Source organism: Chanodichthys erythropterus, chromosome 12 (genome assembly GCF_024489055.1).
Source record: "Chanodichthys erythropterus isolate Z2021 chromosome 12, ASM2448905v1, whole genome shotgun sequence".
NCBI classification, from domain to species: Eukaryota; Metazoa; Chordata; class Actinopteri; order Cypriniformes; family Xenocyprididae; genus Chanodichthys; species Chanodichthys erythropterus.
The window spans coordinates 22,439,936-22,454,069 of record NC_090232.1 but is presented as its reverse complement, the minus strand read 5'-3'; the positions used below and the strand labels follow the sequence as shown (position 1 = coordinate 22,454,069).

Below are 14,134 nucleotides of genomic sequence, written 5' to 3'. Positions count from 1 at the left end.
TTTCTTTTGATCACTATCTGACGCTCAAACCCTGAGCTTCCAGCATACTGAGAGGCTGCTGATGTATTTGGCTTTAAATCTTTAGGAGGCAGTGCCTCCATCACTGTGGGCTGCCTTTCCAGTTTGTTTCACTCAATTTGTTTAGATAACATTAGCTGGATGATGTCTCATCAGGCCTATTGTGCTTCCACAGCAAATGCTTATACTTTTCAGAGCACACCCCTTGTGTCTTTAAATTCAGCATGAAACTGAAGTTGCGACAGTATTTTCTTCTCTGTTGTGATGTGAAATAGCTTCTCAAACAAGAAAAAATGTAGGGTGTTGATACATTTTTTGCTAGTTTGCTATTGCTCCGAGCTCATGTGAGTGACAGTTTGCGCCAGTAAATATGTCAACAGAGAAGAGATGTTGCAGTTGGTAGGGAATATTATTTTGATTAAAGAATACAAGGACACATGAATTAAATATATACAAAAAACACGATGGACACTAGGGCTGTGCCGATAAATTATATCATATTGAATCACGATAAAATATATGTCGATAACTATGATAATCTCTAGGCATTTTTTACTCAATATGGATTAATATAAGAGCCAATCATACAGCAGAAATATGCGACAACAGCCAATCAGCGTGCAGATTTTAACATTCACGTCAAAGAACAAAGTCAATTTCCAATGGCACAAAGCAAACTCGACACAAGGACGACAAAAATGAGTGGAAGCAGCGACGAAAGTGAAACTAACCTCAAGTTTTTATCCAAAAATTGTCGTCAAAAAAGGTTGCACAAATTCAGTTATATGGAAGTGATTTAATTATTTGAAAAGTGACCAGGCGCAGATAAAAAAGGATCTGTAAATGTGTCGTCAGATGGTGAAAAACAAGACTGGCAACACAACCAACCTATTCCATCACAGTGCTTCCCACACATAGACTTTACTTGGGTGGGCCACCCAGGTATATTAACGGCCGCACCCAAGTATATTTGGAGACACATTTATGCTTTTATTATTTTTATCCTCTCATAGTTTTGTATCCACCCAAGATAATGAAACTATCCGCGATCGATTAACTAGTGGAAAATCTCCCCTCGACCTACGTGTTTCGCACCTGATCGTTATGTGTGCGTCAGAACAGTTTACTCCCGTTGGCATTCCCACGTGCGCTGCAGAGATGCAGTGGTTATTTCACAAAGAGTGCTGCATGTTGCAAAGTAACAAGGCGACGTTGTTGCGCATTCTACAGGCTCGCACAACTGCGCTTCAGGCTGCTTCAAAGTGATTCTCAATCAATGAAAAGCACAGATTTATGCCAAGCGATTGCTAATGAACTCAAGTTGATGAATTATTACAATGTCTACTTTATGGCCTTTATATAAATTGTTTTAGACGGTTGTAAGAATCTGAAGGATCAGCCCACAATTGTGTAGACATTCCAAAATAAGAGTCCCGGTGTATTTCGGGCTTATTTATAATTAAAAGTCACACGCTAAGTTAGTAAGTTGTTTTAATTTTTTAAGGCCAATTGTGTGACCTGTTTTTGTTAATAAACTATAATTTTTGTGGCTTCAGTCATAGTTGGGATACTCTTTTAAAGCTGGCAGCATTAACAGTTTATATATCGAAATATATTGTTATCGATCAATATGGGAAAAAAATTATCGAGATTACATTTTTGCCATATCGCCCAGCCCTAATGGACACAGACAAATCATTTATAATAATTAAATACTGCATATTCCAACCACTCCTTTTTTTTTAATCCCCATAAATCATAAGCAGTTTCTCAGAACAAGCTGTTTGCAGGTTCCTGGCAATGTGACATCACATTATCCACAGGCCCCCGTCCACTAATGTCGACAGACACTGCCGTTTTAACATAGAACCACTCTGAGTGAGTTCACATCGAGTTGTATACAGTCTGCCATTGCTGCACTGACGAGAATGTCTCCCAAGCGATTTAGGTGTTCTGTAGCTGGATGGATTAATCCACATAGCTCTCTCAATTTACTCCCGAAATCTGAGCTGAAGACGAGGTGGATTAATTTTGTTTTTGAAGAAAATGCTCCCTTCATCTCTACTGAAATTAATTTATGTCTATGCAAATCATTTCAAATTTCAATACAAAGGGACAATACAAAACAGAGATTGTGCTAAAAATTTTGTTACTCAAGGAGAGATCAGTACAAACTGTTCTGATCCAGCTTACAGTCTCCACAGAGTGATACTGGATACGTCAGTAATGAAGGTGAGAGCACTTTATTACAGTTCATCGGAGTTAATTTACAGATATAAAGTTTACCAGTTTATTAGGCACCACCTGGAAAGGCATAAAGTCTTTATATATTTGTTTACTGTTATAATGAGTGTTTCTGTGTACTTAATTATGTATGTTGATGATAATGCGAGGGAGAGAGAGAGTTTATGGATAATATTTTAATGCACACTTGCACTGTTTTATTAAGCTCTTACTGTGTTGCCATTAAGGCAATATGTTAAGGACTTTTATTTTGATATGATGTAGATCTGGAGTTCGGGGTTAGAGGTTATTTCCTGTAAGGAAAGAAGGAAGTTGACAGTATGTGTGTACATGCAATCCATCTGTTGTTAGCACTAGAAGCAATGTCGTAAGTACAAAATTCATTTTGTTAATAAGTTGATGTTACAATAATATTTGAAAGAAAAGACCAAACATAGTTACAGTGTTTATTTACATGCAGATACAGATATATTTCATTACACAAGATTTGTTAAAACATTCAAACTTTTTTCCTTTGTTGCAGTTTTCACTCTGTCATGTAAGATGATGTTGAAAGCCACAGTAAACAGCAAGAAATCGCTCACTACGACTTTTCGTCATATTGAATCAGAGTTAGCTGGCTGTATAGCTGCAGTTGCTACACTGCAGTGAGGACAGCACAGTGAAAAGACACGGAGTTAGTGTTGAACATCGTGACAAGATGGAAGGAAAACGTACTAAGTCTTCTGTATTTAGTGGAAGTTCTCACTCGTCTGCATCATCAAGCAGTGCAGCAATCCGTGCACGGGCTAAAGCAGCAGCTGCTAAAGTACGCGCTGAATAAGCAGAAAAAGAGGCTAAAGCAAAAATAGAAAAGGCAGCTAAAGAAGCTGAATCTCAGTTGGAGAAAGTAAAAAGAGAGACTGAGCTTGAAACACTCGCGATGTGTCGTGAAGCAGCGGCTGCCGAAGCTGAAGCAGCCGTTTGGGAATCGGCTGATACAATTGCCAAGTGTATTCTGTTGGATGAAACGAGTGCTTCAGGAGAAGATAAAATGGAACGAACAAGCGAATATGTCCAAACTCATTTTGACCCAACTAGCTCCGCAAGGCGGGCGCTTACTGAGGATTGCTCTCAGACTTTTCTACATGTTGCGGATGGCGCTCTTATTTTCAGTCCGAATAACCCCTTCTCTCCATACCGGCAGGACCATGTTCCTTCACATGAGGTACGTCAGGCTAATAACATAGGAAATGTGAATTTATTGGAGGATGGTCTAGACGGTGCTTATGTTCCACCGGCAGTCAAACTGTCATATGGTAAGACTTTAACAGACAGAGAGGATGCTCAAGTCGATTCGAAGAAGTTTCATACTGACTTGAATATTTCTGCTCCGTGCTATTACCCCCAACTAAATCCCGACCAGGGCGTGTCTGCTACTGAACATATTTAGCTCGACGTGACCTGGTGAGTGCTAGCTTGTATGAGTTTGACGACAAACCGGAAAATTATCGCGCTTGGCGGTCTTCATATAAAAACGCCACACAAGGGCTGGCTCTCACTGCGACTGAGGAGTTAGACTTAATGACTCGATGGCTTGGCAAAGAATCCAGCAACCAAGTGAAGCGCCTGCGTTCAGTGCATGTAGCGAGTCCAGACATAGCACTCAGAAAAGCCTGGGAACGTCTTCAGGAATGCTACGCAGCACCAGAGGTAGTTGAAAAAGCCCTCTTCACGCGACTCGATAAGTTCCCTAAGGTTTCGGCAAAAGAAAATTTGAAGTTAAGGGAGTTAGCGGATCTGCTGATGGAAGTGCAGTGTGCTAAGGAAGACGGCTAATCTCCAGGTTTGTCCTACCTGGATACTGCTCGAGGCATTGAACCTATAGTAACCAAACTGCCTTATGGACTTCAAGAAAAATGGATCTCTGCGGGTTCAAGGTTTAAAGAAGAAAATGGAGGACGGTTTCCACCATTTGAATTCTTTACCAGATTCATCTGCTATGAGGCTAAGAAAAGGAATGATCCAAGTTTTGTCTTTTTAAATGCTAGTGGATCTTCTGTAAAAGTTGAAAGTCCCTATCTTAAAAGCACCAAGAACCCCATTGCAGTTCATAAGACCAATGTCTCCCCAGCAGAGTCAAACACTTCCATTGATCCAAATAAGAGCTGCCCTATACATGCAAAGCCACATCCATTGAAGAAGTGCAAAGCCTTTAGAGCCAAAGACCTTCAAGTCAGGAAAGCTTTTCTGAAAGAGAGAGGATTCTGCTTTAAATGCTGTGGCTCAAATAGTCATGTGGCGAAGGACTGCACTGCAGTAGTGAAATGTTCCGAGTGTGACAGCACCAAACATGTCTCAGCCATGCATCCGGGCCCTCCACCACAGTCCACGGCTCCTGTAACCTCCTCAATGAATGGCGGGGAGGGAGAAGATGGTAACGACAGTAGGGAAGTCATCAGCTCAAGCTGTACTGAAGTATGTGGTGCGGAACAAGTTGGGAGGTCATGTTCCAAGATATGCCTAGCAAAGGTGTATCACAAGGGCTGTCCAGATAAAGCCATCAAGGCATATATCGTTTTAGATGACCAAAGCAACCGGTCATTGGCGACGTCCAGTTTCTTCGATCTTTTCAACATTCAAAGTAAGCCATATCCTTACTTACTGAGAACGTGTTCTGGCACGGAGGAAACGTTTGGCAGAAAGGCTGAAGATTTTATGGTCAAAGCACTTGATGGGAAAGTGACAATCCCTCTCCCCCCACTTATCGAATGTAATGACTTACCTGACAACCGGGCTGAAATTCCCACACCGAACGCTGCTCTTCATCAACCTCACCTCGTCAAAGTAGCAGAACACATTCCTGAGTTGGACTCCACTGCAGAGATCCTGCTGCTGCTGGGTAGAGACGTAATTAGAGTGCACAAGGTGAGGGAACAAGTGAATGGCCCTCCCAACGCCCCTTTTGCTCAACGTCTTGACCTAGGTTGGGTGTTGGTTGGTGAGGTCTGCCTAGGAAATGCGCACAAGCCAAATGTCAGCACGTACAGGACGATAGTGCTTGATCGTCAACGGCCTTCGCTCCTCCAACCGTGCACAAGTTTTATGCATGTCAGTGATGAACTTCATGGCAAAGAGCCCAGGAAGAGTGTTTTAGGGCTTAGCAGGGCTAAAGAAGACAAGCTGGGGAAAAATGTATTCGATCGCACTGAACAGGACAACAAGCTGGCACCGTCAATTGAGGATGAGACTTTCTTGAACATAATGGACAAAGAAGTCTACAGAAATGATTCAAACAGTTGGGTCGCTCCATTACCGTTCAAGCAGCCTAGAGAACGGTTGCCTAACAACCGCTGCCAAGCACTCAAAAGATTTGCATCACTTCAACGCAACTTGAGAAGAAAGCCGGAGATGGAACAGCAATATGTAGCGTTCATGGATAAACTGCTGGAGAATGATCATGCTGAGGTGGCACCTGGACTTAGGGAAGATGAAGAGTGTTGGTATTTACCAAGCTTTGCAGTATTTCACCCACAAAAACCGGGTCAAATCAGGGTGGTGTTTGATGCGAGTGCCCAACACTCCGGAATCTCCTTAAATAATGTACTATTGACTGGGCCCGATCTTAATAACTCTCTTCTGGGAGTACTCATGCGGTTCCGAAAGGAAAAGGTGGCTGTTATGGCAGACATAAGGCAGATGTTTTACTGCTTTCTCGTAGAAGAGAAACACAGGAACTATTTGAGGTTCCTATGGTTCAAGAACAATGATGTAACGAGTGAAGTCGTAGACTACAGGATGAAAGTCCATGTGTTTGGGAACAGCCCGTCCCCAGCAGTAGCAATTTATGGGCTTAGAAGGGCCGTCAGAAACGGTGCACAAACATATTGACAAGACACCTTTAACTTTGTTGAGCGTCACTTTTATGTTGATGACGGTCTTTGTTCTGTCCCTACTGATGCTGAAGCCATTGACTTGCTGCGTAGGACTCAGGCTTCTCTTGCTGAGTCTAACATCAGGCTCCACAAGTTTGCATCGAATAGTCCGGCTGTTTTGGCAGCTTTCCCAAGTGAGGACTGTGCGGCAGAGGGAAAAGAGGTAGACCTCTGTGCGAAGGAGTCGCCTGTCCAACGCAGCTTAGGCCTCCTGTGGGAGGTAGCTACGGACACATTCACCTTCTCTGTGTCCATTGAGGTAAAACCGTTTACTCGTCGTGGCGTTCTCTCCATGGTGAACAGTATTTTTGATCCCTTGGGTTTTTTGGCTCCTGTCGTAATTCAAGGCAGGGCTTTTCTCCGAGAGCTGAATTCTGAGGCTTCAGAATGGGACACTCCATTACCTGAAGAGAAATTAGGCAGGTGGGAGGCTTGGCGAAACTCACTTCAAGAGCTGAAGCACTTCCATATTTCAAGGATGTACACAGGTCTCTCTCTAATCAAGGCCGAACGGATGGAACTCTGTGTGTTCTGTGATGCCTCTACCATGGCCATTGGGGCTGTAGCCTATTTGAGGATCATCCAAGAAGACATTGTTGACATTGGATTTGTCATGGGGAAGTCTAAGCTCACTCCTCAGTCAGAGCCAACCATACCGAGACTTGAACTATGTGCTGCGGTTTTGGCTGTGGAAGTGGCCGAACTGATTAAGGATGAACTGGACTTGAAGCTAGATTCCATCAAGTTCTACACTGATAGCAGAGTGGTTCTTGGATACATTCATAACCAATCCAGACGGTTTTATGTATATGTCCACAATCGAGTCCAGCGCATTCGACAGACCACAAATCCTGAACAGTGGCACTACGTACGCACAGAGGACAATCCGGCTGACATTGCGTCAAGGTCTGTTCCAGCATCACGTCTTACACAAACAATGTGGTTCAACGGACCTACCTTTCTGCGTAAGCTTTCCATTCAACCAGAGCCTATTCAATCGTTCAGTTTAGTCTCGCCAGAATTGGATGCGGAAATTCGTCCGGATGTGAAGAGTTATGCCACCCAACTACACGAGAAGGGTCTCAGCATAGAGCGTTTTGGGAGGTTCTCCACCTTCAACACTCTCCAGCGAGCTGTAGCACTCTTAATTCATGTTGCAAGATCTTTTAAGTCCCCTAACATGATGGACAAGTGTACAGGATGGCATAAATGTGAGCTGCCTCGCTCTCTGGATGAGCTTTCCCAAGCCAGAGAAGTCATCATTAGAGCCGTACAGAGAAAAGCATTCGGAAAGGAATTTGAGGCTCTAGAAAGGGATGAGCCAATTCCTATAAATAGCTGTCTACGTCGTCTCAACCCTATTTTGCAGAATGACCTCATCTGTATCGGAGGTCGCCTGAAAAATGCAGACGTAGAGATCAATCAAAAGAACCCTGTAATTCTCCCATTATTCTGTTGTATGAGCTCCAGGGCGGTTCACATTGAGGTGATTGCCTCAATGGACACCTCGAGTTGTATCAATGCCTTAAGGCGTTTCTTTGCCATAAGAGGACCAGCCAAACAACTGCGGTCAGATTGTGGCACGAATTTCATAGGGGCCTGCCGAGAACTCGGGATGAGCGCAGACCAACCAGACACCACTATGCAGAGGTACCTACACCAACAAGGATGCTCCTGGGTGTTTAACCCACCACATGCTTCGCACATGGGTGGTTCATGGGAACGCCTCATTGGAGTGGCTCGAAGGATCCTGGAGTCAATGCTTCTTGAAAACGGCACTCGCCTGACCCATGAAGTCTTGTGCACACTAATGGCGGAGGTGACAGCAATTATGAATGCAAGGCCTCTGGTTCCAGTTTCAAATGATCCAGAGGATCCATTCATTCTCACACCATCTATGTTATTAACTCAGAAAGTCGGTACTCCACCTCCTCCAGGAGACTTTACGGACAGAGACCTCTTAACCAAGCAGTGGAGACAAGTACAAGCCTTGTCCAACATGTTCTGGCGCCGTTGGAGACAAGTGTACTTGTCGACTTTACAAGGCCGGAAGAAATGGACCAAGTCCCACCAAAATCTGCAGGAAGGAGATGTCGTCCTCCTCAAAGACAACCTAGTTGTCCGCAACAACTGGCCTATGGCGATAATCACAAAGGTTATTCCTGGAGAAGACGGGAAAGTCCGTAAGGTGGAATTGAAGACCACGGATCAAGGACATTCAAAAAAGTACCTTAGACCAGTGACGGAACTTGTTTTGCTTCTGAGTAAAGAATGATGTTTATATGTTTAGTTAATACGTAACTTGTTAAGTGTAGTGACCTCACAGATGCCAGGCGGGGAGTGTGTTGCCATTAAGGCAATATGTTAAGGACTTTTATTTTGATATGATGTAGATCTGGAGTTCGGGGTTAGAGGTTATTTCCTGTAAGGAAAGAAGGAAGTTGACAGTATGTGTGTACATGCAATCCATCTGTTGTTAGCACTAGAAGCAATGTCGTAAGTACAAAATTCATTATGTTAATAAGTTGATGTTACAATAATATTTGAAAGAAAAGACCAAACATAGTTACAGTGTTTATTTTCATGCAGATACAGATATATTTCATTACACAAGATTTGTTAAAACATTCAAACTTTTTTCCTTTGTTGCAGTTTTCACTCTGTCATGTAAGATGATGTTGAAAGCCACAGTAAACAGCAAGAAATCGCTCACTACGACTTTTCGTCATTTTGTATCAGAGTTAGCTGGCTGTATAGCTGCAGTTGCTACACTGCAGTGAGGACAGCACACTTACAGTGATTTTCTAGAGTGAAAACAGATGCTTCATATTTTGTGTGAAGTACAATAAACCTTATAAATCTCATCAGTAAACACGATTGTACTAATATAGTGGATAAAAACAAGAAGACAATATAAGTTATAAACACAATTAAACTAAACTATACCTGTTCTATCTCCATGCAGCATATGTTCTGCGTCCTGACTGAATCTTCCCTCTTAGGCCGAGCACAGTAGTTAATTTGCATTTAAAGGGCACACACTGAAACTGCGTTTTTTTGCTCACCCCCAAAAAGTGGCAATTTTAACATGCTATAAGAAATTATCTGTGGGGTATTTTGAGCTAAAATGTCACATACACACTCTGGGGACATCAGAGACTTATTTTACATCTTGTAAAAGGGGGCATAATAGGTCCCCTTAAAAGAGATAGGTCTTTAATCTAGATTTAAACTGACAGAGTGTGTCTGCCTCCTGAACAATGCTAGGAAGACTGTCCCAGAGAAAAATGGGGAAAGGATCTACCGCCCACAGGTGACTTTGATAACCTAGGTATTATCAGCTGGCCAAAATTTTGATATTGCTATGAACATGAAGGACTATAATGATCTATGAGCTTGCTCAAGTACTGAGAAGCTAAACCATTCAGGGCTTTATAAGTAATCAGCTAGATTTAAAAAAAAAAGTATGCTGTGTTTAACAGGGAGCCAATGCAGTGTTGACAAAATTGGACTAATATGATCATAATTCCTGGTTCTAGTAAGAACTCTAGCTGCTACATTTTGTACCAGCTGGAGTTTGTTTATTAAGCCTGCAGTGCAACCACTCAGTCAAGCATTACAATAATCTTGCCTTGAAGTCATGAATATATGAGTTAACTTTTCTGCATTTGACATTGAAAGCATATGTCGTAATTTAAATATATTAATAATATAATAATGAAAGATTGCTATCAAATAACATGCCCAGGTTCCATAACTGATGACAAAGACTTGACAGAGTAGCCGTCAAGTGTTGGACAGAATTCCAGGTTAAGTGCAGAGGTTTTCCAATAATTAAAGCCTCTGTTTTTTTCTTTTTCAGAATTTAGTAGTAGAAAATTGCTAGTCATCCAAGTTTTTATATCAACTATGCATAGAGGTTGACCGATATGGGTTTTTCTCTTGCCAATGCCGATATTTGGAAATCAGGGCAGCCGATGGCCGATATATGATGCCAATGTTTTTGGCTGATATGTGTGGACGATTTTCTTCCCCCCCCCCCCCCTTCATCTCAGAAAATTTAACAGTTAAGTGATACTATAAATTGCTTAAACATTTATTGAACAATGCAAGCCTCTCCAATCAGTGCACTTGTATAATTTAAATAAAAAATAATGTATACGTTAAATATTAAATACACATTACAGGTAATCAAAAATCTAGACTTTGTCAAATAAACTTAGTAGTAGTCTAATTCATAGTTAAAATTAGGGATGCACCGATACCGATACCAAGCTCATGTACTTGTACTCGTGCTCATAAAAATACCTTCAATACCAATGACCGATACCTCACGTGACGTAACTGACAGAATTTTCAGTGCACAGAGACACCGGCAGCAGAAACAATGTCAGCCTCAGCAGTGTGGAAATACTTCAAAATTAATGATGACAACCCACACATTGCGAACTGCATGCAAATCGCGCTGAATGACACAGACCAGTGGTGCTCTCTATCACGTGCAATCCCTCTCTTTCTTGTGCGCAATCCCAGTTCTCTCAGACAGCGCGTGATCAGTTCTCCATGGATCTGAATAAACCTTAAAATATATATATGAATAACTGCAGAAAGGCCACACTGCAGATAGATATACATTTCATATGTCGGCAAATCAAATTACATCGGCTAAATTGTCTGTGTGAGCAAGCTTTAACTAATCTACAGCGCAACATTGATGCACCAAAAAACAACTAAAAAAATAATTTTAATAAAAAAATTATAATTTTTAATCAAACATTAGAATTGAATTAGAACAGAATATACTGTTCTAATAAAAAAAAAAAAGCCTAATTAAAAAAATTTAATATGATCAAGTCAAACTGCAAAATGCCTGAAGTGCAGGGGAACATATTCAAAACACAAGCCACAAATAGTTAAATTAGATGAGTGATCAATAAATAAATTAAAATTAAATAAATTATTAAAATTATAATTTAAAAAATTAAAGTATAGCCAGAATTGTCAACTTTGTCTTTTTAACTGCAGAGACAATAAACACTAAACTGGAATGGCAGTCTTTTTAGCTAAACATTAACAGCACCAAAAATCAAATTACATCCAGCTGAAATAGTTTGAAATCACCTGTAGCTACCCTACCTGATTGAGAGAGAAAATTTCAGTCTTTCACGCGATCTGCCTGTGTCCGTTTGAGTCTTTTCAAATAGCTTGCTATAGTCAGCTCATTGGCCGGCTACCGCGCGCCGCAGTGTTTGTCGTTGTTGAGTGGGACATTAGCTGTTGGCACAACTTGCATCATACGTTTTTTGATCATCTTTTACTATTTCAAAGTGCATCCAATTCTACACTTTATCCCAGACATTGTTAAAGATTTAATCCCTGCGCAAAGATACTCCTCTGCCGTTCATGGATCATGGAAGTGAAACTTAAATCAGTCACAAGGGTGTTTTAATTTTTTCACGCACATTAAAAATATTTATTAAAAGCTTCTTTCTTTTCACATTTTTATTTATAGTATTAACATAATAGGCTGTATATTAACCTATTGGGAAAGAACCGGTATGTCTATGTAAAATCAGATATTGAGCGCTCAGAGCCCCCATATCTCATCTCATAACACCTCTGCGAAGATTCGACTGTGAGATTGGTTGTCAAATCAGGCTGCTTCTATCGAAGATTCGAATCGTCGACTATTCAGGGTCACCCCTAGTGACAATGATGAGTTAATATTAAGAAGAGGATCTACGTCTTCAGGAATCATGTCTTTCAATAGCTTAGTAGGTATAAGGTCTTGCATTATGTAGTTGATGTTGATTTAGATAATTTAACGAGTTTAGACAGTTAGTTCATCCTCTCCTATAGCAACGAATGGAAGTACAATGAACGAATGGAACGAATGGAATTGTTTCTTAGGGACTCTTTAGTGCACTTTATATGATGCAATATTATATCATCATCTGTTTTCCTTAAGCGCAAAGGAGTGACTGTCTCTAAAGTAGGGATGTGTGAGACTAGCCAACTAGTTGATTAAAAGATACTGCTGATGCTACGTTAATGTTACTTTTTAAAATGTATATATTATTTTGAAAAGTGTATATCTGGAGCAGGGAAAAAAATAAAAATAATCATTTTGCCTCAGATTTTGCATGCATTTGTTTTCTCTGTGGCACTCGTGCTGGGTTCAGAGAAATGTCCACTTGAAAGATTAGCAAATTTTTAAAGTTTACACAAAACCTTTCAGTTTTCTTCTGTCATGTCAAACTAGTATATAACAATTAGTATATAACTTGCTTATAGGCTTGTTACCGGTTATGAGGGATGATATGGTATTAAATTTTATATTGGACTGAAGGAAAAATATTATGAATGAAAATTAGACTAGTCTGTTGCTAAATTTCTGTTTAAACGTTAATGAAATTAGTCGTTGCGCACTTCCTTAGTCTAAAGTGCTAGAAAAGAGAGAGTCTGTAGTTTCTTTTGTTGCAACATTGTTTTTCTGAGCTATCAGGTATGCTGAGGAGTTTGAGGAAATCAGGAAGATTATTTAAAAAACGGTCTTTAGTGGTAGAAGTGATAGTTCTACCATATTTGTAACAAGGAGTTGGTTTTGCAGCTTTGGTTAAACGGATTACACAAAGACTAGATAATGATCTGGGATGTCATCGCTCTGCTGCAGAATTTCAACACCATCAGCAATGATTCCATGTGACAATATTAAGTCTAAAATATGATTATGACAATGAGTGGGTCCTGACACATGTTGTCTAATTCAAAAAGAGTTTAGAATGTCTAAAAACGCTAATCCCAATCCCAATCTTTTTCATCATCTATGTGGATATTAAAGTCACCAACAATTAAGATATGGGTTCAGGTAACAAGGCAAAAGAGTACACTTTATTCATTTACATATAAACCTACCACTGACATTGAAACAATACAGAGCCAGTTAAAATCCACACTCTTCTGACTAGCTGTGATTTGTGATTGAATTTGATGGTTCTTAGATATGTGTCTATGCATCTCATGTGGGAAGGAAATTGCTTGTCCTTAGAATATTGTGTTTGTGTCTGGTTAGTTCATGTTGTTGTGCTAAAAAAAAATATTTTAGGTCATCATTAAAGGTAATGTAAAACAAGGTTAAAAAGCAAGATAAAAATAGTTATGTTATGAAAAATAATGTGACTCTGTGACATTTGCAATTGCAAGATACAAAGTCACAATTGTGAGCAATTAGATTTTTATTTATTTACTCTTCGGTGAAAAAAGGCTTCCATAACTGTAGGATAATTACTGTAATTATGAAAATATGCATTAAGCTGTTTATTGTTAGAACAGATCTGGAAACACACCGCTGTCTTGTGATCGTTTTAAATCCAGAAAAATGCCTTTAGCTCAGTGGACCCCTCACCCCTCACATTCCTGGGTTTCTCAGAAGCGGAAGTCATCATAAGTAGATAAACTTCTATAGTGGTGAAGGGGAGACGATAGCAAATATATATTTGTATTCTCATTTGCTCCAGTAGCAAAATGAATCCACAATAGCATTTCCACAACTTCCCAAAGGAGAGAAAAAAAATTAAATAAAAAATAGAGAGAGAGATTGAGTACAGCAGTCAAAAGAGAGAAAGCTCTCAAATTTAACATCACTCCCTCAGCGGCTATATTAGAAACACTCTCACAGAAGTGCTATTTATATATTTATTTATTTATTTATTTATTGTATTTATTCCAAGGTAATATAACACAAAATATAGAGATTTGCGATGTTGATAACTGTGGAAACGCATCATTGCAGTCTATAAAAAAGGTCCATGACACGCCCTTCAGGGAAAACTCTGGATCTTCACAATATAACATCGCAAAGGCCTTTAGATTAGACTGACCAAATATGACATTGATCTGATTAAAACTCTCGGAGGAGTTCGTTAAAGTCTGGAAATGGCAAAAACTGCAAAAATTTT

At 40.2% G+C, this 14,134-nt stretch overlaps 1 protein-coding gene across 3 annotated transcripts in view; it reads left to right on the top strand.

Annotated features, from left to right (window-relative positions):
• Positions 1-14,134, top strand: part of cntln (centlein, centrosomal protein) — a 135,812-nt gene that overhangs the window by 27,523 nt on the left and 94,155 nt on the right. The gene's annotated exons all lie outside the window — the stretch shown is intronic.